At 36.2% G+C, this 26,833-nt stretch overlaps 1 protein-coding gene across 2 annotated transcripts in view; it reads left to right on the forward strand.

Moving 5' to 3' along the window:
* The window catches only part of LOC132192432 (glycine receptor subunit alpha-2-like), a 96,790-nt gene that overhangs the window by 19,988 nt on the left and 49,969 nt on the right, over nt 1-26,833 (forward strand). The window lies entirely within an intron of this gene.

Genomic DNA, 26,833 nt, shown 5'->3' on the forward strand with positions numbered 1-26,833 from the left:
ACTGCTCTGAGAATTCGCCACGTGGCGCTGCCTCCATTATACGGCTGCGGTCAACCGACAAAGTTTGCAGCAAACTACCCTTCGCTTCACCCATTGTGCAAAAATCGAAAAGCTCTCATTCATTTCAGGAGCTTTTGTGCAATGCATTTTTTTTTATTCGCAACGAAATTCCTCTAAAAATTGTTAAAAATCTGTTTCTTTACACAAAAGTAGTTTTTTTCCAGACGCATATTTCTCACTTTCACGCTTCGTCTGCATTTTATTTTTGCCGCCCCCAGGGACTGCGCGAATTTACGACGGGGTCTGTGGGAATAAAATTTCAGGTGGATAAGTACCCGAGGAGGACTTAAAGTGCACGAAACGCGACCACAAATAGCTCGCGAGCGGCGGCGGATTTGCAGCCGGATTTTCTTTGACAAAGGAAGCGCCACCGCCCCAATAATAAGGACTTGTAACCGCGGCGTTTGCCTGTGCGTTGTTCGGCTCACAAAGTCGGGAAAAGAGAAAATATATGTGGGTGGTCGATGACGATAGACGTAGGTTAGGCTACTTACTTGTCACTGCTGCGGATCGTTTAATGGCCGAGTTTTGCACTCAACTCGCGCCCATCAAACCGAGTATTTTATCGCCAATCGTTGCGAATCAACTCAAATAAATTGATTCCCTGTAAAAACACGAGAAACACGTTCAGAAAAAAAATAAAGAAGGTCTGAAAACTTTCAGAAAATTACTGATGCAGAGTTTAGAATCGGACAGATTGAAAATTATTCTTCCATCGAAATTGAGGGAGTTAGTGAAAATTTAAATGTTTGAATATTTTGTTAATTTTTGACTAGATATAATTTTCTTAACAACTTTAGAATCGTCAAGTATGGATCCTCTGAAAATTTTCTTTAAATTTGTCATTATTTTGTTAATTTTGGTAACTTTGTCTTATAAAATTCTCATAAATAAACCAATTTAATTAAAACGATTAAAACAATTTGATTTTTTTAGATGATCAGCTATCTAAATAATATGATTTCTCAATGGACATGATTATATGAATTGTCAACAAAACACTCACAATTAGGCTAATTTTTAGCTGATGAGACTCGTTTAAAAAGCTGTAAAAGATCATTCTTCCAACAAAAACTTGTGAAATTTTCCCTCTGCCAAATTGTTTCAGAATTTTATCTCTTTGCGCGTTGGATTCCTCAGAATGAGACTTTATTGCATTTTTCTTCTTGTGTTTACTTAAAAAAATATTACTCTATAGCTAACAATAGCATATAAATACAAAGTCTCTTTTATTAAAGAGGAATATCGGAGTTTCAATTTAGCGCAAACGAATGAATTCCACCTCGATTGCAAACATTTTCAACAGAATGTAATCACTATGAAAATAATCTGGAGAAAAGCAAGCTACTAATTGCTGCAAAAGTATGTAAAGAAATTCTAGAGCGCGAAATTTCGCAAATAACCCGCCACAAAACAATTGTCTTACTTATGCGCACGGGAGGGCGTCGTTTGCGAGAGAGCACTTGCGGCCGTTGAATTAATTAATTCGGGTAATTGCTCGGCTAATTGCTTTTCAGCGCGGCGTATATATATATTTATCGCCGGCGCCTAATGGGGCTCGGCATTAACGACGTTAATTCTCACTCTCTCTGAATTATTCTGCAGTAGAGGGGCCCGTCCGTCCGTTTTGGGGGGCACCTGGGCAGCAAATGCGCTTTTTGTGTTGACCAATAAAGCGAGAGAGACGGGCCCTCCCATATATCACGACTTGCGACACGTGCGCGCGTGTTTTGCTGACACAAATGGCGTCGGGTGAAAGCAAAAACGCGCACGCTAATTCGGGCAAAAACGTGAATGAATTTAGATTCGGCGCGAAAACGATTCGCTGAGAAATCGAGCGTGCTTTGTTTGCGTCTCTTGGCTCACTCGCGCGCCACGCACAATAGCACTTTCTGGCACCAAACTGTATTATTCTCCAATGGGCGGGACAAACTGCCAGTCCTGAGTTAAGAGTAAAAAGACAATTTACCTTTGGTAAAAAAATGAGTTGGTCTCGAAGGAATTAGAATTAGAATTGACCTGGATTCTTAGATGCAATGTTCAAAAAAATTGGAATTGATTGACTTTTAGATTTAATTTGAAAATTAATCAACAAATCTGATTGAACTGCTCAAAAATTACACTAAGACTTTAATAATTTATGAAATATTTTCTAAATTATTTTTAAGCTTATTATTTCATGATTTCATGGACTTTGAATTCTTCTCACAAAATTTGAAAAATTTTAAAATAACTTTTGAAAATTGATTTGAATTAATTGATTTATTCAACTTTATTATTTAATAGTTGCTAGTTTCAGTTGGTTTGAATAAAAAAATAATATTGTTTGCAAGTGGTGAACAATGGGCGGAGATAAAATCTGACTTTGGTGGTTCGCAGCACAGCATTTTGCAAAACACACAACACTTAAGAGGCATTATTGTGCGTTATTAAATCAAGTTTATGGGCAAAGTTTGGTTTGGCTTGCGAGAGAGAGCAGTTGGCGTGTGAAAATAACGTCGGGCCGCCGCCGGGTTAATAATCGCTGCTGGCGAAATTGATTAAGGCAAACAAGAAGCGCGGGGCAGCAAATAGCACTCGCACTTGGCCCCGCCATTAATCACCCCAAGGCTCACCTCGCTCGCCACCGCTCTCTTATAAATAAATTCGCACAACACTAAATACCCCACCGACCCTTTAAAGCGGATTACGCGAAAAAGCGCAAATTCCGCCATAGCCACGATAATACTCTGATAAACAACTCATGCTTGCTCCTGGCAGATTTTTCGTCCACTTTTTCAAAGAGGATTATCAGACGGGCCTTTTTCCGAAAATAATTTACTGCACAATGATAATCCCTGATGGAAAATATATTGGCCGTTGGAAAATAGCTTGGATGAAGTAAAAAAAAATCGTGATTTGGCCAGTTTTTAGGGAATAAAAAAGCTTAAAGTCTGCTTGCAATTTTCTAAATTTTATATTTTTTTCGATTTTTTCCTAATTCATTACTTTTTATTCAGTTAATTATAAAATAAGTTATACCTACTTTTTGTAGTATTTTTTGTTTTGTTGACATTAAAGAATATCATGATGGAATTTGTATTTCATCCACTTCTGATTAATTAATTTTAGCAGCAAATAAAACGGTGCGTAGTAGGCTCTTGTTTGTTGCACTTGCAGAGCTGTACTTCTTGGAAAATATTATCCACGTCTGAGTCGATGCGTCTTACATGTTGTGCTTGCGCAAATGATATAATTATTCTGAGAAGTATCGACTGGAAATTTAATTAAAATAAGCGAGTAGCTGAATTGAAACGCAAGCTCGCCTAGCGAGACCAAGCAAATCACGTTGCAGAATAATTTGCGTCTAATGACGCCACTCATGTTTCAATCTCTTGACACGGTTTTGAACTTTCAGGAGAGGTAAAAGTTTAAACTTTATATTGACGTTCTGCACGCTTGAATTATTAATGTGCCAAGTGCAGTAAGTAACTAATGTAACTAGTTAAATTAATTATAAATTAGCTTTTTTAATTAAATAAAATGACAATATTTAAATTCTGCATAAACCATGAAAAAGTTAATATGATAAATGCCATTGGTAATTTCAACAGTTTCTTTTTGATTTCCCTATTTTCCTCAATTTTCCTAAGGTTGATAGAAAATTGAATAGGTTAAATTAACGCTATAACGTGATTTTGACCAATATTCTTGCTGAGCTATTTATTTGATATTTTTATTAAACATACTAAAATTGATTTATTTATAAAATTGGCTAGTTTTAAAATTAAGAAAATAATAATAATTTGGTCAAATGTTCTACTGATCTGCTACAGATAAGAGAATGTAGCAATCTTCTATTTTCTAAGGGGTTTTTCACTTCAAATGAGAAAACAATCGGAAAAAAATCTGAGGAATTGTGTTTGAAATTTTCAATAAGAAAAAATGTAATGAAATTAATATGCAAATTATTAATACTATAATTAGTAATCGAGATGAACCTTCATTTTGTGCAAAATAAGCAACAACATTAGTTGTGAATATTCTGAATGTGATTAAGACGAAATTGCTGAGCTTTATAGCGAGCCAATTTCCCTAAAAGCCGCCCTTATGTTTCAAAAGCAAATTGCGCCCCACACCAAGCTAGTTTTTGTCCCATCAATGCAACAGCGAGGGAGGGAGGGAGGGGGTGCCAATTTCATTATCTTTTCACGCCGCGCCGACAAAGGGGCTGCGCATTCATCAAGGTGCGGCAACGAGAGAATGAGGAAATGCAGCTCAGCACAATGAGAGAGGACGTTTGTTTTTACGGACGATATCCTCTCTCTCATTCGCGGCCGCAACCGCCGAGTACTACAATATTCTGCGGTGAAATACAAACCCGGGACGAGCGCCTTAATGATGCGCAATGCAGACGCAACGCAATCATCTGCAATGACTAAATGGCCCTCAGACGGAGGGTTCTTTTTTTTCGTAGAAAAACTCGAGAGCGGTTGATTTAAATTAATGGATGCGGCGATTCATCATGATTAATGAGAGACTTGCAGACGGCGGATGTTAAAAAATGTATAAAAAAATTATCGCACATTTTTTTATGTTAGTATTTAAATTAATATTACCATTTTTCAAATTAATTTACATGTGGATCAAATTTATAAAGCACTGCAAAATAGTTTAAAAAAATCAAATCAAATTATTGGATCATATTAAGTTTCTAATTATTTGAAGTTTTTTTTTTCATGATCAAACTTTCAACCAACTTTCCAGAATCTGATTTCATTGATTACATCAAAAATAAAATTCGCTGCTTTTTTATTAGCCACAAAAAGGTTTCGGTTTATTTCTTAAGTTCAAAAATCACATTCTTATTCTGCATTGAGATGGGAAAAGTGGTTATTCTTTTACAAGTCCCCGGGGTCGAATATGCTCTCTCGCCTTTCATTTGAGCCGTGCGTGCTATCAGGAGCATACGAAACGTTTAATTTGGATGCATAGGAGTGCATCGCTCCTTTTTACTACCGCCGCCCGTTTTACGATTGCAGATTTCGCCATCACCGTTTCCAGGCACGATCCGCAGGCAGGCGACGCGCGTCGTCCAAACGTATCACTGCGCTGCAAATTCAATCATAAAAGTAAAGAAAGCAACAGAGGGCGCGAGAAATAAGCTCCGGAGGGGCACGGGAATTAGGTCCGGTCTTTTGTGCATAACTCTTTTGTCCTTTTTCTCTTCGACAAAAGAATGGACGACTGCCCACAGCAATCCATCTGATAAAATAGATGCTGCGTGAGATGGAAAAGGCAGAAAAATGAAGCGGAAATTTTAAGTGAGAAGGGAGACCAGTTGAGATTTTGATGAGTTCGCATTTTCCATGTTAAATTTATTTCAATCTGACCATGGACATCAATAAAATGAAGAAAAAAAATTATGAGAAATTTGAACTAAAATGAAATGAATAAATAAGATTTTTTCAAAACACGCCAAAATTAGAATGAAATAAAACGATAACGGCACATTTAAATTTTAATTTAATATTTTAAGTTCCTGAATTATTTTATTTTCTTGAAAATTTGAAACATTCTAATTTTTTTAGGGAAGACAGAAATTTTTTTGAAATTATCTCTGTACTTTTTAATGTATGAATTTCGTTTGCCAGGAAATGGACGCAGATACATCTATGCTAAAACATATGTACATTCCAAATATTATATCTTTGGATTATCATTTTCTGCCTTGAGCACTCAATTACATTGCAGATCACATCTGCAGACTCTCTGCTGCTGCTTGTTTACCGAACAAAATAAACAAGCTCCAATATCCTATTTAATTGTATATCTGAGAAGATCAACAATCCCTGGAGGCTTTGCAAAAATTCCTCTCATACACGTGTGCGTTTTTCCTTTTCTCTGGCAGCGGCGACGAATGAATACTTCAAAGCCGAGTGCATTTGTTGGAAATCGGCTGCACACACAAACGGCTTTTGAATTTATCGCTAGGTGCAAAATTAAATTTGCATCGAGCCAGTGCTCGGGACGTGCGCGGCCTGATTGTTTAATCAGACCGTATTTATGGGCAGTGCGAAGACGTAAAACGCCCGAGCTGCAAATTAGCGGCGGCGAGTGCTGCTGTGGGAAATTCGATATTTTTCCCTTTTTTTTACTTTGATGTCGGTGCGGAGGAAACTTATTCTCGGCTGCGAGGAATAAAAGTTTGATAAGAGCTGGAAATAAAGTTGGTTGGTAGATATCTTGTTGAAATGAAAAACGCGGCTAGGTTGCAAAATTGGATTCAATTTCCACTTGATAGGAAATAATATATAACGTTGGGCGATAAATTTCCGGTTTAAAAGTTGCACACCTATATAATGAAAAAGCTTCAGCACAAAACTAGAATAATATTTTATCTTGGAATTAACTTGAATCTTGCAAAATGCACTATCTGAAGGGTTAGTTTGCTAGGTTATATGTGGTGGCAAAGAATACTGAAAGAATGAATATTCTATTTTTTGTTTGTTTATTAATACAACTTTTTCAATTTGCATGAAAAAAGAGTCATAAATATTTTTATTTGTCCAAAATATCAGCATTTCTATATCACCTTGTTTACATTCAATTATTGAACAACAATTATTTTTAAATAAAAGGAACTGTTTGACAAAACGGCACCACACAAGCAAGATCTTTTCTAAAAATAAAAATAGAAAGACCACATTCACCACAGTAATTTAGATCTTTGTGCGACAAATCAAACTTTTTTGAGAATATAAATTTAGGTAAATTACTGAATTACTGAAGTTTTGAATTCATGTACATATCTAATTAATTAAAGAGAAATCCACTTCCTTCACGAGAAAACGCCTGCAGACCTTTAAGTATGCAACCCGCGCGTCCAGAACGTGCTGCATGGTTGCATACCTTACCCTTGTGTACGTGGGTGGATTAATTAATTTTTAATATGGGTCCACTACTCTGTTAATTATAATTAAGGGAACAATTTTGGTATTCAAAAAATTCTTATTTAATGTAGATTAAAATGAAGTTGGACGTTTATCAAATGACCTTTTTTTCACGATTTAAAATTCAAAAGAACAATCAGCGTTTTTTTTTTTTAAATCTAACTGAAAAACATATTACATGCATATAAAACAAAAATTTTTGAGAGAAAAGTTTGTTTGTTTATTATTTAAGATTTTAAAATAGACTTTATTTTTTATTATTTTGATGCTAGTTTTGTAAAAATTATTATAACTGTGAAATAAACTTTTGAAAACACACTACATACTGTTTATTCAAACGAACCATTGGCCAGATTTGTTTGAAAAGAGAAAAACCACAAAATTTGATTCCCCCACCAGCCATCGGGCCGTTAACATTCGTTAATTGCCAATCGAATGGACGGGACGATGATTCATCATTACGCAGTGCCAAAATCTCTCATTGTGTGTTTCGCGCATGTTTAATTCAACCGCTAATGTGCGGCCGGCCGCGATAAATCGTTGAATATTTGAAATTTATCGGCGAATGCGCCGAAAACACCGCCCAATCATTAGTCGTTGGCAAGGGAACAAAAGACGGATTAACACCCTCGCTCGGAATCCAGAGCAATTACCGATCGGACGAATTCCTCGCCTTCGCTCACCTCGGACGGACAGGCACGCGATCAATTGATGGCCGCTTCGTGCCAGCTGCGAATTTCCATTCCAAGAAGGTGCTCGCTCGCTCGTTAACCTGGCCTCGGATTTCTTACTTGCAATCCTGCAAGAGGTTTACGAGGGTGCAAAATCGAGGACGCGAAGCAAACAAGATTCCCTCACCTTCCTCGGGGATCAAAACTTGATGGTGAGAAGGGAGATCAAAGTGCAACTCTTTTAAATAGCTCTGCAGAACGAACTTCTCCAATCTTATATATATATATATTTTTTTTTACCTTGGGAAAAGGAGAACAGTACGAACATAGTTTATGAATGCAAATAATTTTTGCAAGTTTTTTTTTTTAAATTGGATATATTTACTTTAACCGGCTGTTCACACTCTATGCCAGAAACGGAAATTAAACTATAATTAAAGACATGACTTTAATTACTATGAAAAACAGGTTTTCAACTTTTTAAGTAAAAATTTTTAAATTTTTTAAAAATGGGAGATTTTTTTCTGGTGATTAAGACCTTTTTGATTCAGACAGTGAATCTTGTTAAATTCTGAATCAAAATATTTTTGATATAAATGGACCTTTTAATTTTCTGCCTTCTCTTATATACTCGTTTCCATGTTAAATACGTAAATTACGATTCTGGATATCTACAAAAAATAAGCCATCTCACTCAAAATAAAATATTATATAAAGAAAGTGCGTTTCCTGATCAATTTCTTTCGGTTAATTCCCTCGCGGTTAAAAGAGAGTGAAATGGCTAAAACACGGTGCATGTTTAGAATTCAAGGCTTTGGCAAAACTTTTTTCTTACCTCGCGGTGCTGCGATGTGTGTGTGTGAGTTAAATATTAAGCAACAGGTTTTTTCTTTATTTGGAGGCGCGCCCTCTCTCCTGGGAGGCAAGCAACGCAAATATCGCACCAGTCTAGACCGACACTCTCGCTTTTGAATATTTTTAGGTATTCCAAATCCCTTAACAATCTGCAGGCTCCGAGAGAAACTCAAAAAGATCCTTGCTTTTCTAGAAGTTGAATATTGTTGAAGTTAATATAAATTTGGCCACTAAATCAGAGAATTTAATTGAAAAGCAATAATTAAACATCATAAAAATCAATGGTTTGATTACTTATAAAAAATAAAATAATTTTCTTTGATGTTGAAAATCTGATGGATTTATAAAAACTGATTCAAAAGGGTTTCTTTGGATTTTGAATTCTTTAATTATCTAGAAAAGGATTAAAGATTTAACCGTTACGCGCGTTAAATAAAGAAACATCATCTCTCAAATTATAAATTCAACTGAATAATTTTTTGTAATTTTTCTTCCATTAGCAAATTAAAAATTTCTCAATACATAACGCAGGTTTTTAAACTCGCAAAAGAGTGCGTTGCGGCAGACCAGCTTTTCCTCTTACTTTTGTGTGGGCGATCGTGCCTTTACCCACACACAAAGTTGAAAAACGTTTCGCCGTCTGCTGCCAAGAATGGGCTGCGAAACGAAAACGGGCGGCACGTGCGAAAAGAAGTTCCATCTAAAGCTTTTTCCTGGTTCGACTAACACGAAATTTTTTCATTTATTTTATTTATCTGATGATTTTTTTATTCAGATTGACGTTGTCGTCACACAATTAATTAGAGTCTAATTTTAAATATTTGTATGGAATTATACTCAATTTGGACTCGTCAACGTATAATTTGATTAAGCTCGGAATAATTAATCGGTGCAGTCTCATGAATAAATCATCACATGAGCGCCAATGATTATTATTTATCATTTATTCAGCAACATCAAACGGAAGCCCCGGCGAATGACGTCCTTTGTGCGGCGGAAACTGCGTTGCGACAACAATGGTTTATATCTCATCGTGCGACCGACCGACTGCTGGCTTGCGGAATACGTGAAAAATGGGGTTCACAGCACAAAAAGTGGCCTAATAAGCCTCGCTCAGCCCGGTTGAATTATTAATTATATTAGAGCCGGATATTGTTTATTTGCTTCCGTAACTCCAGGATATCCTAATATAGAGTTTTTGAAATTCACTCTTGCTTAGGTTGTTCTACTTTAATATCTCCAACTAAGCGGATTTTTTAAATTTTATTTTTGGATTCGAATGAATTTTAAAATGCATTAAATAAGCCAAAATAGATTTAGCTTCAGTAACTTTTAATAAATGTTCAGTTTTGACAGTTAGTATAAAAACAGCAGATTTTGTAGCATTTTATTTTAATTTTTCAGCAACTCCGAGTAGTGAAAAAAATATAAATATAAAAATTAATTCATTTCCTTCAAAACTTTGTGCCTTATGCAAATTCTGGCATGCCAATTAAAACAGCATATTTTGACAAGACACAATTAAATTAACAAGCAGAGGAGAGACAGACGTCAAAGTATTAATTTGAAACTTTTCCTCTCTCCAGCTTTTCGCCGTCAGCCGTCTTGGGAATGTTTTTAATAATTCACTCGCTTAATTAAGTAAGCTAACTTAGTTGTTCTCGTCAAAGTGAAATAATAATTGAATTTGACCAAAAAAAGTTACAAAGATTTCCCTCGCGGACGTCGATGCAAGTTTCGTTTTTCCCACACTAAATTTAACATCTGCCAAGAGTGAGTTAGCGCCGAGACAAACTTTCTCTCTCGTTTGGCGCAAAACTTTTCTCCTGCAAATTGGCCGTGGTGTGTTGTAATGAAAAGTCTGCAGTCTGGGCACTTCCCCTTTATACGAAAGGTCATTCAGCGGCAGCTCTAAGCGGATTTGGCATATAATATTGTGCACGGAGCGCGCGACTCCACACACAGGCCTAGCAGAGCGAGAGAGAGAGAGAGAGAGAGAGAGACACAGCCAATATTGACCCAGAAGCGTCGTCGTCGCCCGCCCGCTCACATAAATAGCGCCCGGCTGCACGGAGGAGCGAACACGCCCATTTCGAAATTGCGCGACTCTGGTTGATTTAAATGCGATTGACGTCTCACTCACTCACCCTCTCGCACGAGTTTTGCGCGCTGATTGCAGCAGCCACGGGTCGAGCCGGATTTGCGTTCGACGACCAATTAAACTAAGCTGCCGACTTTTCATGTGTAAAATAAACGCGGTTCCAATTTATTTGTGGCTAAAAATAATTCTGAATCACATGGAAGTTGAACATTTTCATTAAATATAGCTTTATTTGCTAACTTAAATTTAAAAATTAAAAAGCCTTTTAAAATTTTTAAGCCTCAGATTGAAATTGGTCAAACTGAGAGAAATCTGCATGTTTAAAGGAGTCAACAACTTTCAGAAAAATATTAAATAATTGGCATTCGGATCAGATTCTTGCCTAATTGTAACTTTATGGAGAGCTTTTGAAAGATTCATCTTCAATTTTTTAAAATTTCCTCACCTTTGTAGTGGGGAAATTTGAATAATATGTTTATAGTAGTTGCTTAACAATGAGAAAATTTAACTGGATAACTTATTTAAATATTAGAGAATTTACCTTGAAGTACAATCTATTAATTTGGATCAAAGTTTAGGGTTACCTTTTAAAAGCTTGGAAAAAACTTCAATGATATTATTCATAAATAATTTAAAATTAAAAACGAAATTTTCACTTTATAGATAAAAAAAGTATACTTAATTTGTATTTCTAATTTTTTTACTTAACTTGAAACGTTCAATAATGTTATATTTGATTGATTATCCGTGATAATCAAAGAAAAACAAACAACAAGTTAAAATATTAAGAAATATTTTTAAGATCTTGCCAAATCCACTTGATACATAATGAAAATAATCACCAACGAGATGAAACCTGATTTTTACTTTAAGGTCTCACCAAAATTTACTGCATCCAAAGTATTTTATTACAAATATTCCCTTTCCTTTACGTTCCAACAAAAAAAAATTAATTTCCAAAATTGCCGAGCTTGAAATTGACACTGCAAAAAGTTATGTTTGCCTTCAAAGAAAAAAAAAACGCAGCTCGCAGAATTTTGACTATAATTTCGGTCAATAACACTTAGGAGCAAAACATCCGGGCCGAGGCGCTTTTTAGCTCCGAGAAGCACGCAGGGGTTTAATTAATGGAAATCGCGGCTCGTTTTGCGGCGCACGGGAGCACTACAAGCGAGCGGTCTTGCTCAGTGTTTTTCCTGGCGAGACGAGGCCGTGAAATTTATATATGCAGCCACGCGGGATTTGAAATAATTGGCCCGGAATGGAAAATGAAGAAGGAGTTCAGCCACCGGTGAAATAATAATTGGCTCGCGATCATTCGCATTATTTTTGCGCGCGCCGGAAGGAGGAAAAAAGAAAGAAGGGTTCGGAAATAAAATGTGGAAAAGGAAGGTGATTTACGGCTGCGTTGGACTGGAAGTGAATAAATTTATTTGGCCGCCGCCACCGCGAGAGAGGGAAGAAAATAATGGCGAATCGAACGCCCAAAATTGCACCAACCCTCATGTAATAATGGCCGATTTTGGAAATAATGGAAGCACTTCGGACCCGGAAATATTAAATATTACGAGTTTGTCGGGGGGCATGCGCGAGTGGGGCTGGTTTGAGTGACGGAAATTGCATTCCAACTCGCCTCGGGGGGTAGCGAGATGAAAGCTTTTGCAAAATATAATATTTCTTTCTGAGAAAATCCTCAACAATTTTAATTTAACCTATTGAATATAATATGCAATTGTAAATTCTTTAAGAAAAGAGACTTAGAATTGAAGTATTATGAAAGTTCAAAATGTGAAATTAATTCTATTATCACTCCTCAGGTTGCCAATAAAAAATCTGGTTTCGCACCCTTTGGAATTGTCAGGAATTGGAATATTTTGAAATTAATGATTAAAATTTCATTCCAAATTTTTTAACAAAACTAAATTAAATTTGAAACTGTGGAATATTTTTTTAATACATTATGAAACTCACTAGGAAATAAAAGATAAAAGTTAAAATTAAAATAGCTTAAATTTTTGTTAAAACTTTTCTGCAAAGTGTTCCACAGAATCGAATTTTGTGAAAAATTAAATTACAATTTGATTACAATTGATAAAATTATAAAAAAAATTAAGATCAGCTCAAAATTTTAATATAAATATATCAAATGATTTTTTAATAATTTTAATTTTAGTTAAAAAAAATTTTGTAATAAAAGTTATTGAAGAGGTCAAAGTGTTCAAATTTGAGTTGATCTCGGATAAACGCATAATTTTTTCATCCACATCACACCAGAGGAAGTTGCGGGATTAAAACTAACTTTTTATTTGAGTAACTCTGACATGCCACTCAAAAGTGGAAAATAAATGCAAATCCCATGTTTATCTCTCGCCGCCTCCGCACCTGGCTGGCAAAATGAAAATTAATCTCGCCTCGGGTATTTTTTCCCCCGCGTAACGGCTGCGGATTTGCATGGCTGTGAAAAGGGATTTTTGCGGCGCGTATAAGCAAGATTGAGTGCGCGACAAAAGGTCGGGAGCACAAAGCTGGAATTCCAATTGAAAACTTTCGGCCCCAGGTATTTGCATCCGACGCCGGAGTTCACTCAAGTGGGGCAGATTTTGTTGAAATATCTTGACCGGACACAAAATTTCCCTATTCTCCTTTTCTAAAGAGGTTGTTTATCAGCTTTTGAAGTTGCAAATAAAAAATAATCTACGTTTGCGCAACACCTCAGTACAGCATCTCGTCAAAATCAAGGGGACGGAGGAAAATTTCAGCGTATTGATTAACTCTCGCGACCTCGCCGCCTTCGCAACTTCCCTTCAGGTAACTAAAATTGGCTGCTTTTCATTCAAATTAACCGAAATTTCAGCCTTTAATTTTTATACAAGCCAAGCTTCCAAACGTTTTATAAAAGTGCGCGAAAAAATTCTTACTCTGATTGGGTGCAGAAATTATTTCATTTCACTGATAATTACCCCTTGTTAAAAATTATATACATCTACTAGGGTTATTGATAAAACAATTTTTTTTCGTTTATAAGGAACCTTGTATTTGTAATATTTGTTTAGAATTTCAAATCATTTGCTATTCCTATTCATAACAAAACACCAACAAGCTGCTTATCTGAAACGGGGAGTTTGCCTACTCGATTTGCAAAGCATTAATTATAAATTGCCCCTGTGTGGCGTGGAAATGATTTGGTCGATGCAGTGTGTGCCAATTGTTTGTTGTTCCGGCGTTGATAATTGGTGGCTGCAGAGTGTGCAAGAAAATCTACCCGCTGCAATCGGAGCACGATTTATTAAGCGCATTTATAGCCGCGATAAATTTCCGCTGCGAACAATGCAACAAAGCGGAAAACGACCTTATTTCGCACACCTATTTCCGATGATGGGCCCCAAAGTGCACAGCAATTTGGCAAAACGAGTTGAATAACCTTTGAAATTTTATAACTATAAATTGTCTGCGCGTTGAACTTTACATGAGAGACTATGTATGCGAGTGTGTGTTTTGGAATAGCGTTCACGAGAGATAAGAAAGAACTAATGGTGTTTTTTGAACAGCCCCGCCGTTTCCGTCACAGACACACGGAATGGCCATACAGTCTCGGAAAAAGCTACGAGTCTTGCACATGCTGCAATTTGTCGCCAAACGAAAGAACGAGAGAAAGAAAGTGTCGAGACACACACTGAAGTAAACTGCGGAAGTTCCAAGACTTATTACTTTGTTTGTTCTTGATATTTCTTTTGGTGAAATATTAAATGCGGAAAAAAGCATGAAGGCACATTCTCAGTTGGATAAAAAAAATATCGATGTATCTAAAAAAGATCACTTTTTTAGAGTCAAGAAGAACTTGATGGGGTTTTTTTATATGACCGATCAGATGCAGCCTCAAAACTTTGCAAAATATGAGTTATTTACCCAACAAATCGATTTAACTTGGTTTATTTATTTTATTCTTCACATACCGTGCGTAATTTATTTATTTTAGTATTATTGAGAGTTTTGTGGATTTGATCGATTTAATACAGTATAATATTTCATTATTTTTTATAATCAATTAATAATAATATAAAGAAATGTATCATAAACTAGGATGGGACAAATAAAAAAAATTGATAAAAATTTAGCTTAAATTAAATATATAATAATTTGTAAACTGAATTAGAGATTATTTTAGTAATTTTCCCAAATTTGTCCTTGAAACAAAATTTAAGCAAAAAAACTAGTAACTTTAATAAAATTCAAGCTCACACTTTCAATTCGGATTTTTTACATTCAGGCCTAAAATTTGACTTTTTCAACTTTTATCGGCCGGTTTTAACTTTTTTGAATCAAAATCTTCCATATATTTTACTTTTCTTAATTTAATTCTAACTTATAATATTTCTGTTCAAATAAAATAAAAATAATTCACAGATTTATATAACATTTTTAAGTTTTTATAATAATACGAGAGAAATATTTTCCGCGCAAACAAAGCTTTCATAAAAATAAATAAAAGTTTTCTCTGTTCCTGTATAAAATTGAGCGCATTTCCCGCTGGCAGAAACTAAATGTGGTGAGCTTGTATGGCAAAAATATTTGCGTTGGTCACGTGCAGACAAACCGCGGCACGTATTCGCCTTTGTCATTTCATGACTGTTTGCCAGTCGGCGAAATTAAAAGTGTCGCACATATTCTCGAGGTTGGTTTTGCCCTTTGCGCGTCCACAGCAGACATAAATATATGTCGCACCGCAAACAAAACAAGAGAGAGAATATTAAAAGTCGGCCGGCGAATCTGATTGGAGGAGAAGACAAATTGGCGAATGAAAGGGCGACAAAGGTTTAATCTGTTGGGACAGAGGTCTGTTTTCTTTTTTTATCTCCGGGCGGGTCGAGAAACAACTCGGCGGCCCCGCCATAAATAACTCGAGTCGAGGGAGAGAAATACGAACCCTTTCGCTACAAGTTTGCGGCGAAACAAAACAGACTCAGGTGGTGCCGCCGCCGATACTGAACGAACGGCTAATCTTTTTCGCTCGTCGAATTATTGGACGTGGGGGAAAAGTTGCCAATTCACGCGCAGCTGGAGAAACACGGCTTTTGCATTTTGCAAAAGTGAAAGCGGCCGACGCAACTGCACTCCAAGGAGCTCTTCTTTTTTTACGCATCGGAAGCGACTTTCCTCGCTGGCTGTTGTTCTTTTCAGCGTCGCGTCTGCAGAATCTACAAGCAGCTTTTCTTTTATTCCGGAAACTGCAATTTCTCTCGGATTTAACCGACGCTCGGAAATATTGATGGAGAAGTGCTTGGATCGCACAAAAAGAGTGCGCGCACGTGACTGTTCCATCTATATAAGTGGCCGACAGCTATCCAAGATGTTCAAAAAGCGAAAGAAAGACTGACATGAGATTACCTGGCAAATCCAATGTCGGATATTTCCCGAAACTGACTTACAATTTGACCAGGTACTTGCAGGAAATTGATTTAGCATCAAATGCCTTTAAGGTTGTGGCTTATAAATTTATTACATGTTGGAAGATCCTTGTTCAAAGAATTTACTTTTGGGAACCATTTTTGGCAAGTTTGGCCTGAGTAAATTATCATCAATAAACACTTTTCTAAAAATCTTTAAAATCGTTTTCAAAATGATCTATTTGAAAATCTCATTGTCAGGTAATTTATATTTCAGGATTAATTAAAATTTTTAATATATTATTGAAAAAAGGAGAAATAATGAACTATTGTTCTTGCAAAATATTTGAAATAATCAAAAACAATAAATTGTGGAGATAGAACCACATATTGAATTGTTTGAAAAGAAAAACGGCGAGAATTTGTATAAAAATTCTGAAGTTCAAACAGACCGGGCTGCTGCAGTGACTTGTATTTTTTTTTAATATGATACCATATTTTTAGCATCATTCAAACTTGATTTTTTATAATAAGAGAATGAAAAAGAGAAAAAGTTTAAATTTAATATTATTTTAGCCTGCAAGTGGAAATTCTCTCAAAACGCATAATCGAAATTCCATAGGAATAACTTTAGCAAGTCAATTTCCAAAGACTCAAAACGCATACAAACTTGAAAAGTGTCATTTCAGATGAATAGTTTTCCCATCGCATACAAATTTCCATCAAATTACTTCTCTTCAAATGAACACGAAATTCTTGGAGTAGGACTTTTGATTGCTTAGAAAAGTGATTTGAAAGGAATGCACAAGAGCGAGCAACGGGAAATGAAGACTCAAGAGAGTGAAGCTCCGTAGCTGTCAAAAGCAGCCGAACTTTCGCCCTCCAATGGCTCAAATTCCCAGATAGCCTCTTTTATGCCACGGGGCCCGCAAGGACCCATTTTCAATTTTACAAGCAAATCCAGTTTGCGAATCGCCGCGGCAACTTTTGAGAAAGAAATAAGAAAGTGGTTTTGCGTGCGAAATAGATCGAGGGAGAGCGCGGCGCCGTCATCAGCAGAGGCCCCTTTAAATGCAAGTGACGTCTGCGTCGCATGCAAAGGGGGCGAGTGAAAATTATGGTTATTGTGTGCGCCTGCCGCGATGCGCCCCGCGACACTCACACCCTCGCAGCGGACAAACTCGGTCACAGTGAAAGCGAAAATCTACGATGCAAGTCAGCTTTGCAATGTCACAGTTTTGTTGAAGAAAACTTGATAAATGTGTGAGACTAAAAACAAATTTTTTTTTGATTTATGGACCATTTTGAGACTTTTTATGGAAGCTTTCTGCAGAATATTATGTTGCTGTTTGACAACCGTTGGCAAAAATTTCATTTCAAACTGAAAGGAAATGATGATATTTTTTGAGAATTAAATTGACTTTTGAATGTAAAGATTCCTTGAAAAATTTTAGAACACAAATGAAATGAAATATATGTCCTTAAATTTATTATAATTTGTTCAAGAATTCAAAAAATGCAAAAAAAACCGACTGAAGAATTTAGCTGGGAAATTCAGCACTTTTTTGGGGGAAACGAGTCTATTTTCAATAGCGTAGAAATAACTTTTGTAAATGATTTGAATTTGAGTGTTTAAAACATGAACTTTTGGCTAAAATTTATTTCAAGTTGTAAAATTAAAATAAGAATAAACATTAAAAGAAAAATATGGTTTATAAATGCCTTATAATGCAAAAATTACAATATTTCCAGCAAAATAATTGACATTTTGACGAGTAAATTTTTTTCAGAATTCAATTGAATTTCAGAGTGATTCAAAATAAAAATTAATGTATATTTTGTATCAATATAATTAATATAGAACACGGAAAAGAAATTATTAATAATTTTTATTTAATTCCCTCTATTAAATCGTACGTACTTTATTTAAAAATTTTGTGGGAAGGAAATAATACAATTTTTTTTTTAGTACATAGGTATGTGAACGGTCTTATGTGCGCTTTCTTTCAAAGAGTACGTTTTAGAGGAGAATGTTAAACCGTGTGTGTGGCACAAAATAAGAAGGCGAATTTTTACAAGAAATAAAAGGATCGTTCCGGCCGAGGGAATAATAAAGTGCTCCGCTTTCTTTCGGAACACCACGTACAAGACCATTGCGTATTCTGGCCTCCTTATTACCAGGCTTATTTGGAGCCGCTATAGTCCGCTCTCTCTCCCGCCCAAGGAGCAATTTCCTTGGGAGAGACTCGGAATTATCAGGCCATAAGCAGGCCTTAAATGAAACGACATTATTTTGCCTGCAGCCACAACGCAAACGGCTTCCGACCGAAACTATTCGCTTTTAACTCGGCCGGATTAATTTCGCACGGAAAAGGGTGTCTTTAGACCCGCGCGCCGTGTTTGCTTCTCATTTCATAATGAGAAAACAGCTGTCGCGCGCCGGATATTTGCGCGTGCAAAACATTAAAACCTAAAGCGTTTGCTTTAAATTGCGTTATACGGCCCAAAGACGTGCTTAGTGCTCAACTTTCGCACAACAAAAGTAAAAGGAAATTGAAGCAAGGAAGCGTCTTTTGTTTCGGTAATAAAAATCCACCGTTCATAAGGACTGAATTTTTTTCAGGTTTTATAGTTCATATTAAAAGACTTGAATTATAGAGGATTCATGTTACAAAACATTTCTTTTGACCCTTAAACAATAAAAAAAAATGCTTATTCAGGTTTGTCCAAAGTTTAAAATGAAATAACAAAAAACAAACCTTCTTTAATTGAAGCCTCATAGAAAAAATTGACCAATTTTAACTTTTCCGGCAATATTATTCTCTTATGCTCCAAATATAAAAAAAAAATCATTAAATATTTTTCCCTTTGTTCTTAAATTTTGCAATGAAAATTTAAAAATATTAATGAAGAATTTAAAAGATAGTTTTTTTCTCAATTCAGAACTGATCTGGACAATTTTTCTGATAGCTCTTTGCATTTCATAATCTGAAAAAATCCAATTCAAACCATGACTCTTATTCCACCTTAACAAGAGTTTGGTAATTGTTTCTCTAATTTTTCTCTAGGCATTAACAAAGAGTACATTATTCAATTTCGTTAAATCCAATTATCCAAGGAAAACAGAAAGTTATAAACTTAATCTTCTCCGCAAGACTCGCATTTATTCCAAATGGAATCAGCCGAGGGCGAAATGAAATAAAGGAACTTGGGCGTAAAAACTCTTTAATTAAAACTCGATGATCCCTCGGTGGTGCATTCTTTTGTCAGAAATCCGTTCGCCGGCCCATTATAAAAAAAACCAACAGCTGCGGCCTTTCTCGCGGATGAAAAGGGGCACGTTTTGATGAAGCCTGTTGATTGGCGCTGAATTATTGAGACGTGCTGCGCCGACTAAACAGCCTGCCAAAGCTTCCAAGTTGCGCCCCTTCATTACTTTCTTCTTTCTTTTGCCCGCAGGACAAGGAAACTTTCCGCCCGGTACTACTTTTTATTGCAGCCATCAGCGAAATTGGCGCTGCGATGCAAAGTGCTGTGCCCAAATTAGAGCAGCACCACCGCCGGGCCTCGACAGCAAATTCTTTTCGCGTCGCCTTTGTTCAATTTGGACCTTGATTGACTAGCGTTTCTCAATCAAAACACTTCTTTGCAGAGCGTATAATTTGAAAGCTTCTGAAAAAAAAATCGATTTACATTCAGAAGATGATGAAGACTCTAAAAAAATCACACAATTTTGTTTTTAGAGAAACGCTTTCACAAATTTAAAGTCAGAATAATTTCTCATGTAAACGATTTTTTTTAAAATTATTATCATTTAGAAATAAGTAATTGGAATTAGTAACTTTAAAATCTTCCCAAAAAAACAAAGATGATTGTGAAAATAATTATTGGAAAACGTTTGACGTCAACAACTCTACCTATTTTTGTATGAACTTGTTGCCTGAAATAGTCAGAATATTTGCAAACCAAGCTCTCAACTTTGCATGAAATATTGATTTTATGAAAGACGCTAATTTATTACTTATGGTTGGAACTGGAAATTTCAAAACCGTCTTCGGTCACATTAATTTCAATTGCTTAATCTTGAGTAGATTGAAGAATGAATAATAATCCAACCCTCGTCAGAACAGCAGTGACGGGTGGCGAGATTTCGCCGCACCGACTGCCAAATTGCGGGCGAACTTCCTTTAGGAAATTACGTCTTGCTCTCGTCACGCCAGAGATAATAATTTGGCCTAATGTTTCTGCTCCGGCAAATGAAAGCAAGCACATCCGTCATTATCGGCCGGCGGCTGGAAGGCTGCTTTTCGTCGTTTTACATTCAAGCGGGGGGAGCGGAAAAATGATGAGCGCGGAACGTGACATCCGAGTGCAAAGTCAATCCGTTTAACGAACGCTCGCGAATCCTCGCAGCTTTTCGCGACCAAGAGCTGGGCGACAATCTTGGATTTGCGTAATACATGTGCGAAACGTTTGAACACAAAACTCAAAGGAAAGTGTATTTTAGTCTCAAAATATTTAAAGTTCCAAAAATTCTCATTTAAGTTGGAAATATCGTGCCTAAAATACCTATAAAATAAGGTGATGGTAAAAATAAAAATAAAAAGTGTGTAAAACGTGTGATTGTCTTACAAGTCTAACATGCACGTATTTGGCATTTTCAATTAAATAATCTACTAAATTTCTGAAAAAAAAATGGTGGTAAATCTTGATTTTACATTTTTTATTTAAGAAATTAGTCTTCACTCAACTTATCAACTTCAAAAGTTTCCTGAACAAAGATAGCTTTCCGTTTGGGAAAGTATAATTAATTCGTGTCCAAAAATAATTTCTGAATTAATTTTAGAAACTCTGAGAAGTCTTTAAAGTTTTCATTTCAATTTTTGTAATGTTTTCAGACTCTTTGAATTTCTAAAAAAAAATGCAGCTAACTATAAAAAAATATCTTCGGTTGACAACTCAATCGCCATTTAAACAATTAAATTCAGCGACCCGAGGGAGCACACACAATAATTTTGGCAAAATCCCTCTCGTTCCTCTCATTGAACGCTTTCAGCAGAGCGGCTGACCGAGTTTCACGCCCAAATCGATGTTCATCTGCTCGCAAATACACTCGCCGCCGTTTCCGATCTTTCTCCCTCTTACTTGATTTGTAGAGAAATCTCCAATAATAATTTATCGCTAGTTCGAGTCCAGATTCATAAGCTCTTCCGTTTTATCTCTCAGCTGGGTCTCTTCAAAGCTATTGTTCTTTTGTACGTTAATTGCATCGAGAACTTTGATTTTTATTTCTCTGCACAATTTTTCTATTCTTTGAGGTCAAATAATTAAATTTCGTCCTTTGAGCAAAAGAGACGGAGGAAAAGCTCAGGGCTTGTTTATTTATATTTTTTCTCGCGTCTCTTTTCTGAGACGCGCTAATGTATTTCTTTTAAATCTGCGCTGCTTTTCCCGAAGCAAACAAACACTCAACCTCGTTCCTTTCGCAGCTGGAGAGCTAGGAAGAAGAACCCTCGGGCGAGAAATCTCGCAGATAATATTATATATGTGTATAAGACGGGGCTGCTGTTTTATTTGAATGGAGAGCACATTGTTTGGTTTGCTCTTCTCTTTTCCCGACTAAGAAAACATTCACGCACGCTCACGCCATTACAAAAAAAGAATCGCTTTCTGCTCTATTGACTTCTCTTTTTTCTCATGGTTTTGCGTTTTTCACAGCAAAATTAGCTTTTTCCCAGTTTCATAGAGGATCATGTTTGGCGCCCGCGGGTGGGATTTTCGGCACGTTCTGTCGCGAACGTGAAATGTGAATATTTTTATCGCATTCTGCCACGAACGTGCTGCTGAACGTTAATCAAAGTATTCGCTCACCAATTTTTTCCGTAAAATAATATCATGTTCGTGCGGAACATATCACTCTTTTAATGAGAGAGGATAGAAACTTTTAATGAACACATAAAATTCAACGAGCTCTCGTAAAAAAATATCGTTCTGATATTTATGTAGATTTAAAAAAATAGAAAATCATTATGTGCTTCTTTAATACTTTAATTTTTTTTTTTATATTGACAAGGAAGGAAGAAATTAATTTCAGAATTTAAAGACAAATTGTAGTTTTAGCTCTTATTGAGTGTTAAGAATAATTTAAATTTGACTACAATTTCTATAGTTTTTGTAACAACAAATATTTAAAAAGTGGAGGAAAGCTTTAGCAGTTCAATTTTACACTTGCATTTCACTGTCGAATCAGAATCTCACAAGTTTCATTATCGGAAAATGCGAATTGGAAAACGTAAATTTAATTTGGTTTTGCAATAACCAATACCTTCAAGTAAAATCATTTAAATGTACGAGGGATTTCGTCAACAGCTTGTAATTTGATTTGAACAGACCCATCAAAAACGAGGAAGTTGTCAAATAAATGTTAAAATATGCAAAATGATATTTAAAAAAAAAGCACTTCAATAGTGAAACCGAGTCTAAATTCCTTCAAAAACTTTGACAAACCATTACTTTTCGGCTGTGAATGGTCGCATACAGTCTGCGTCTAGAAATTTGCTTTTTTTTGCCCGCAATAATTCGGCCGAACGAGGCTTTAATGCGTCCAGTCGTCGCTAATGCCGAGAACAGCCGCGACGGAAAACTCGTGGCTGCTTTACGACGGCGCTTTGGAAGAGCTCCAAAACTCGGTCTAGTCCAAATAATATTAATAGCAGGCAACCTGTGCATGTTCCTTCCAACCAACGAGAGAGAGATGCAGAATTTACATCGCAAATATAATTGCAGTGAATTATTTATGAGCAATTATTTTCCGGGGCGCGCGTCTTCCAGCCGCGAATATTAATGAGAATATGCGAGTCCGCAGTCGTTTCGATTACGGTATATGTAATAACCATTGTTGTCTCCAACAGATGCGGCCCCGTTTTGAAATTTGTTTACGACCACCCGGACTTAATTAGAATCGAAACACACTTTTGAGACTTTGGTCGCCGGCAGGTGCCTGCGCCGTTAAGATACATTTTACGCTTTGCAAAGTTCGCAATGACGTTTATCCGAAGCTGATAAGCTTTAGGTTTTACGGCGGCTCTGTGTTTGTTTGCATTTATTTGTCGTTTTCGAACAGGCGAGTTGGCAAATACCGATAAGAATATCGGGGTTGCGGTCTGCGGGAAAAGTTTTGCTGCTCAATATTTTCATAGCTTCTTGCAAGATATGATGTTTCTTTCTTTAATCGTTCTCTTGAGCACATCTGTATTTGATTAATTTCATGGAAACTGCGGAACATTACATTAAAAAACTTCATTATTGGAAAATTTTTACTTTTCAGTGCGATTTATCTGCAACAAGTGCGATTAAAAATAACCTGATAACTTACATGTAGGGCTGAGAAGATAATTTTGTTTTTTTAATAAAAATTATTGGTTTTCAATTAAATCAGCCTAAGTAGGCCTAAAATATTCATACCTAAAAGATTCTCTCTGGGATTTTGTCAGCTAAGAGATCTTCATCTAGGGGCCGAAACCTGACGAACAATTTCAACGCCTGAGAAAATTACTGATCATTACAGGGAAGGAATCGATTTATCTCCTTCCTGGGAAATTGATAAATAATAATTCAGTAAAAAATATTTTGTAAATTTTCATTATTATAAAAATTATAAGGCTCAATTTAGCTGAAGTTTGCATTTATCGTGTTTAGAATTGTCTAATGCAACCAAATCTTATGGTGTGTTAGTTTAAAAAATCAATATTGCTTTTATCCCCAGTCCTCATAGTTTATAAGTTTCTACTTCTAAAAAACACTGAAATTATTTCCCTCCCTTTCTTTGCCATAAGAATTCACATATTTTTGCTTTTGTATAACGAAAATACCCTCGCGTCAAACCGTCAAATGTCATAAGCTATAATTTCCCTCTCTTTATTGCACAAGAAAAGGAAAGGAGAAAACCGTAAATTCGAAAATTCATTTCCGCTTCGTTCTCCGCAAAGTTTCTATTGGATTCTGCAAAGTTATGCAACCCGTTATTCAATGCACGTGGAGTATATTAACTTACTTAATACCCATGTGAATTTTGCAATATGTTCTCACAATTCCGTAAATTCTAGGATATCAAATTTATCTTAAATTTTATTGATGAAACAGTTTCATTTCTTTATAATACACTCCACCGAGGAGGAAATGAGTACGTCTAATGTGCTTCTTCTCAGTCAGTTTGTGAGAGGTATATAAACTCGAGAGTTAAAAGTTGTCGGTCGTAAATTGAGTCTAGCAGGTGTTGCCGGCAGGGGACAAAATATTTACGCAAAAAAGCTGTACATACCGAGGAGACGTTTTTATTTATGGACAAGTCTGCGAGAGGTGTTTCATAAATTGAGACGTGCGAGAGCTCTCAACTTTGCTGCCGCCGCTTGAAATAAAATAAAAAGCTGGGCGAGCGACGAGCCAAAAGTTTTTGGTCCTGTTGCGATTCTTGCTTTGGACGTCTTGGGGGAGTTGTATGGATTCCCTTTGAACCACGGCCTTTTGAGCTGTTTATCTTCTTCTACCCTCGGTTAGTTTCGGGCAAAATATTTATCAATCTTCACAGAAAAGGGGCACAAAGCATCAGCTAGGGACCGAAATACTCCAGAGTAGAAGTTACTTTATCTCTGAAATTGATATTTGGAATTGGAGTAAAAGTAAATATGTGTAATATTTCAAATTGGATAAGCAAGACCCCGTGAGAACTGATTGAAAGGGTCAATATTGATCTTTATCGCTACCAATTCGACTTGCTATGTTTTTGCTACATTCGTTTTAAATTAACTTAATGCAAGAAAAAGATACCAAATCTGTTTGTTTTTCTAAAGATATAAAAGATCACTTTTGAAACATATTTTTAAGGTTTAAATGAAATTATATTTTAATTTAATATTAACTTTTTTCTCAAATTAAAAAGATAATCTGGTCTCAAAAATAAAGATTTATGATGTAACTGCAAAATTGTATTCCGTGTATAGATTTTGAATTTTAGCTTTTGCCGATTTTTCAGCCCGAATGAAGCCAAACCCACTTTTTCTACCTAATTGTAACAATCAGTTGAAACCGTTCGTAGTGCGGGGGCCGTTAATTTGAAAAATCGAATGCCTGTGGGAAAAAATTGAAAGGATTTTGAAGCGAAAAGCTTGAAAAACGAGGCGCAATCCATCCGCCCGCACACGAAAACAAAAGTCACCGAATCTTTTGCGGGAAAGTGCGCCTGTCAAAAAGCCGAGGGCGGCGGCCATTTTTTACTGCCACTCTAATAATGAAGAGGCCCGGAAACTTTGACAAATGCTCGTCATAATCCGCGTAAACAATTTATACTTTTGGTGTGCGCGGGCGAGGCCATTTGTCACGCTCGCATATAAAATTCTGCGCGGCCCGAATGAATGGAGCCTCTCAAAGCAACCGCACCAAAGTGGCCCTGCAATAACAGTAACGGCCGGCAATGATGATCTCAATCTACTTTATTGTGGCCACTTGACCGCACACACAGTCTCCCTTCGGAGCGATTCGCATTTCGTTTTAATTCGGTTCTCGGCCAATTGCGCGTCGTGCCGAAAAGTCGGACCGCCCAACAAACGGACGTTTTAATTAAAATGCACGTGCTGAACTACGACATGAGCCGCGAAACTCGTTTAAAATAAAGCTGCACGCTCGGAAATTAACGAGGTGAAATTTTGCAATGCAGGAAAGTCGTTGAGGCGAAAGCAATTTGGGTTAATTCGCTTGTTCGCGATGGCTAACCGCAAAAATTCACCTGTGTTAAAATGAAGCAAAAGCAGTTATTTCAAACCCGAAATTGTGTTTGCGTATGTTTTACACAAATGTGTTAAATAAAATTCTGATGATGATGAAATTGTGTTTTTGTTTGATGAGAATTGGAATTAATTCATGTTTTATTCACTTCACAACACCAAATTTGAGTTGATAATGCAGACAGAAATTGTCAAAGTAAATGGTTTAATTCTGAAAGAAAAAAAAATTGGAAATTTCTCGACTAAATTAAAAATCACAATGCTCATCAGAGCAGCATCAGAGGCCCTCTGGAAGGAATTAAAGTAATAATTTCACAAATAAGTGTATTGTTAACATAAAAAATCATATAAGGTTCAAATTGTTTTGGCGGGAAAAGATTAAATTCTAAGCATGTGCTAATAATTTTATCGCAATTTCCAAATGCAATGAGAAATGAACTAAAAATCTTTCTATTTTCTCGTTTCGGGCACAATTTGACTTTATTCATTCGTAAAATTATAATTTTTTTTATTTTCAAAAAAGAAGGTTCCGTTATATAAAAAAAACCTTTAGAGGGTAAAAAGACAAATTTCTATGCTGGCAGGGGTAAAAAAATCGAGCATAAATCAATGCCAAAAAGAGAGGAAAACATCCGGGCCTCCATTCCGTCCAGCTAATGAATAAAGTTTGTCTCAACTTGAAGGCGATTTATTTGAGGCAAAACAGGGTGAATCACGCGTCCCATAACTCTTGGGCCGCCCTTTGAATCTTGGCCGGTCATTCTGCCATCAATAAAATTGCACCGGGGGCCACTTTTTGCTGCAACGCTGCTTTTTCAAGATAATATCAGCCGATTTGAGGGAAAGCGCTTTTAGGGATGGTTGGGCCACCTGTAAATATTCAACAGACGAAATTTTCCAGCCCAAGAGTGAATTATGCAAATTGGGCGCAGTGTTTTATGGTCCCGGTCGGTTTATTATTTGCAGACTGAATTTTGACTGGGGGTATTTTTTTTGCGTCGAATTTGCATGAAAATGAACACGGTCGTAAAAAGTGGCGCTCTTGTTTATT

The sequence above is a fragment of the Neocloeon triangulifer genome, unplaced genomic scaffold, assembly GCF_031216515.1.
Source record: "Neocloeon triangulifer isolate White Clay Creek 2 clone unplaced genomic scaffold, ASM3121651v1 ptg000003l, whole genome shotgun sequence".
NCBI classification, from domain to species: domain Eukaryota; kingdom Metazoa; phylum Arthropoda; class Insecta; order Ephemeroptera; family Baetidae; genus Neocloeon; species Neocloeon triangulifer.